We start from the raw sequence: 3,777 nt of genomic DNA, 5'->3' as shown, positions 1-3,777 counted from the left end.
CGCGAATGGCTCATTAAATCAGTTATGGTTCCTTAGATCGTTTCTTCCTACTTGGATAACTGTGGCAATTCTAGAGCTAATACATGCAGTGAGCCTGGAGCCCTTTGGGTAACGGGTGCTTTTATTAGACCAAGATCGATCGGGTTTCGGCCCGTATTGTGTGGTGACTCTGGATAACTTTGTGCTGATCGCATGGCCACGAGCCGGCGACGTTTCTTTCAAGTGTCTGCCTTATCAACTTTCGATGGTAGGTTACTTGCTTACCATGGTTGTTACGGGTAACGGAGAATCAGGGTTCGATTCCGGAGAGGGAGCCTGAGAAACGGCTACCACATCCAAGGAAGGCAGCAGGCGCGCAAATTACCCACTCCCGGCACGGGGAGGTAGTGACGAAAAATAACAATACGGGACTCTTTTGAGGCCCCGTAATTGAAATGAGTACACTCTAAATCCTTTAACGAGGATCAATTGGAGGGCAAGTCTGGTGCCAGCAGCCGCGGTAATTCCAGCTCCAATAGCGTATACTAAAGCTGCTGCGGTTAAAAAGCTCGTAGTTGGATCTCAGTTCCAGACGAGTAGTGCATCTACCCGATGCGACGGCTCGGACTGAACATCATGCCGGTTCTTTCTTGGTGCACTTCATTGTGTGCCTCGAGATGGCCGGTGCTTTTACTTTGAAAAAATTAGAGTGCTCAACGCAGGCGAGTCGCCTGAATAAACTTGCATGGAATAATAGAACAAGACCTCGTTTCTGTTCTGTTGGTTTTTGGAATACGAGGTAATGATTAAGAGGGACGGACGGGGGCATTCGTATTGCGGCGCTAGAGGTGAAATTCTTGGACCGTCGCAAGACGAACTACTGCGAAAGCATTTGCCAAGAATGTTTTCATTGATCAAGAACGAAAGTCAGAGGTTCGAAGGCGATCAGATACCGCCCTAGTTCTGACCATAAACGATGCCAACCAGCGATCCGCCTGAGTTACTCAAATGACTCGGCGGGCAGCTTCCGGGAAACCAAAGTATTTGGGTTCCGGGGGAAGTATGGTTGCAAAGCTGAAACTTAAAGGAATTGACGGAAGGGCACCACCAGGAGTGGAGCCTGCGGCTTAATTTGACTCAACACGGGAAAACTTACCCGGCCCGGACACTGGGAGGATTGACAGATTGAGAGCTCTTTCTTGATTCGGTGGATGGTGGTGCATGGCCGTTCTTAGTTGGTGGAGCGATTTGTCTGGTTAATTCCGATAACGAACGAGACTCTAGCCTATTAAATAGGTGCGGGGTTCCCAGCACCTTACAACCTTCTTAGAGGGACAAGCGGCTCCTAGCCGCACGAAACAGAGCAATAACAGGTCTGTGATGCCCTTAGATGTCCGGGGCCGCACGCGCGCTACACTGAAGGAAGCAGCGTGTCTTTATCCCTGTCTGAAAAGACTGGGTAACCCGTGGAACTTCTTTCGTGATTGGGATAGGGGCTTGCAATTGTTCCCCTTGAACGAGGAATTCCCAGTAAGCGCGAGTCATAAGCTCGCGTTGATTACGTCCCTGCCCTTTGTACACACCGCCCGTCGCTACTACCGATTGAATGATTTAGTGAGGTCTTCGGACCGATGTCCGGCGCGGCCTTTCGGTTGCGCCGGTCTGTTGGAAAGATGACCAAACTTGATCATTTAGAGGAAGTAAAAGTCGTAACAAGGTTTCCGTAGGTGAACCTGCGGAAGGATCATTAACGGATTGTGAAGGGTGAGCGCCTCAGCTGCGTCTGCGCCCGACACTTTCTGCCGCTGACCCCGTTTGGACGCGGGGTCGGCTTTTCCCCACGGGGCTGCCTGAATGTGGAGCGGCACCCCGTGACAAATTGTTGCGCCCAGCGGACGCCAACACCGCGACCTTGGACGGTCGGCCAGGTGGCGGACGCGGGTACAAACGGCGCAACGCACTCATAGGTCGGCTTTCGACCCGCCACTGCACCGTGGCTCGAAGCGCTCGAAATGCGCGACCCGACCGCTGCGGGACCGCCTAGTACTGTAAACAGGAGCGGCGGAGCGCGAACGGCGAGTCGTGGTTACGTCGGTAGAAGGCGAGGCTGCGCGTTCCCGAAACGCCAGCCGAGTGCCCTCCCGACCGTTCGAGCGTGCAAGAACGAGACCCGACAATCGCGCGGCGACTGCCAAGTACGAGAGGAACGGCACAAGCGTCGGCGGTCGGTCAAGGAACTGGCGATGTGACGGGTCCGCTGTGCACCAGTGCATACCGTCCCGCCGTCCGCGGCAAGCGCTTCCGCGTCCTCGGGTGACGGAGGCTGCCGGTCGGTTCTTGCAGGCGAGGGATCTCGCTGGCACCGGTTCGCGTTGACGCGCGGCCGGTCATGGCACGGCGATGCGACGGCCGAGGTGCGCAGTACTCGATGGAGGAACCGCACGCTCCGATGACCGTCCCGCCCTCCGCGGCGTATGCGTACCGACCGTAATGGTTGCAGCAGCGCCGGCCGGCTTTTGAATTCGCCACACGAAACACGGTGCGAGATCGCGGTTAGGGGAGCGTCGACGTTGCCAGGCGTTTTGCTTGCTGCCGAGGGAAAGGCGGCACGGCCACGTCGCGCTCGTCGCGATTAGCGGGTCTGCGCGCTTTGGGAAGGTGCCGCAACGACTTGCCGAAAGAGGAAGCACGGAAGAACGAGGGACTTGGACGTCCCGACAATTGAACGCACTTGCGGCCAGGCCCTTGCTGGCTTCGTTCTTCCGCCTCGAGTAGGCTCGTACGCGGCTCCGGCGCCGAAAGTGGTCCTTGGCACCGACTTCGGTGGACGTGGGAAGTGCCGCGCAAGTACGGCGCGCCTGGCTCCACCTGTTGGCTAAAGTAGGCAGCCGGATCGGCATTTTGGTGTGCGGTGGCAAACCGTGGATGCGAAAAAAGCTTGTGCGATTTCGTGGAACAAAAAGCGGGGGTCCCCCTTTTTATGCGGAGGAGACCGACCCGCCCGCCGTGGTGAACCGCGACGCCACGGTAAAAACGGGAGAGGCTTGTCGATGGGACCGTGCATCCCGCGCTCCACGGAGGCCGGGAGGCGGCCGCCCGAGGAAATGTGTAGCCGTCGAGGCCCGCATCTGCGTGCACTCTTATCCAAATGGGTGTACCGCAGGCATTTTCTGGTTAGGCGGGCCAATGAGAGCGAGCACACAACGATACCTACGGGTCCGGCTTGGAGAACCGGCTTCGACGCCTCCCGAGTATTTATAGAGGGGTGGACCACGAAAGCACTCGCAAGTAGCGGAAGCGAAACGCCGTCCGAAACACACCGTTTGCTCGATTTGCGGCAGCCGAAAAAGGCGCGGCAGAGTTTTGGAGTCCAAGCGTGCGCTGAAAAGCGCCCTTCTTGGCCACTGTTTGGCCGAGTGCCAGAAACGTTTGGTTTTGACTGTACGGAATTGAACAAACACTTTTTCACGACTCTAAGCGGTGGATCACTCGGTTCTCGGGTCGATGAAGAACGCAGCCAGCTGCGAGACTTGGTGTGAATTGCAGGACACACTGAGCACTGATTCTTTGAACGCACATTGCGGCCTTGGGTCTTCCCTTGGCTTCGTCTGTCTGAGGGTCGGATCACATATCAAGAGAGCCTTCGGCGCACAAGGGAACGTGAGCCGTCGACTCGTTTTGACCGCGTCGGCAACACGGACAGCACGCTGAACACCTCACAGCGAGCGCCAACAGCGGCCACTCAAGGGCGAGACGGTGGCGACCGTCGTGCCAGAGCCCAACCGAAACGGGGGCGAC

General features: G+C 56.9%; 2 non-coding genes across 2 annotated transcripts; both read left to right on the top strand.

Annotated features, from left to right (window-relative positions):
* Positions 1–1,729, top strand: LOC142794568 (small subunit ribosomal RNA; the record flags this gene model as incomplete). Its single annotated transcript, XR_012892452.1, has 1 exon — positions 1–1,729. It is a non-coding gene; the product is annotated as a small subunit ribosomal RNA (ribosomal RNA).
* Positions 1,730–3,448: 1,719 nt separating this feature from the next.
* LOC142794575 (5.8S ribosomal RNA) lies at positions 3,449–3,601 on the top strand. The gene has a single exon (XR_012892458.1). It is a non-coding gene; the product is annotated as a 5.8S ribosomal RNA (ribosomal RNA).
* The last annotated feature ends 176 nt before the right edge of the window (positions 3,602–3,777 follow it).

This window comes from Rhipicephalus microplus, unplaced genomic scaffold, assembly GCF_043290135.1.
Source record: "Rhipicephalus microplus isolate Deutch F79 unplaced genomic scaffold, USDA_Rmic scaffold_456, whole genome shotgun sequence".
In the NCBI taxonomy this organism is placed as follows: domain Eukaryota; kingdom Metazoa; phylum Arthropoda; class Arachnida; order Ixodida; family Ixodidae; genus Rhipicephalus; species Rhipicephalus microplus.
The sequence above is the reverse complement of the archived record's forward strand: the minus strand, read 5'-3'. Positions and strand labels throughout refer to the sequence as shown.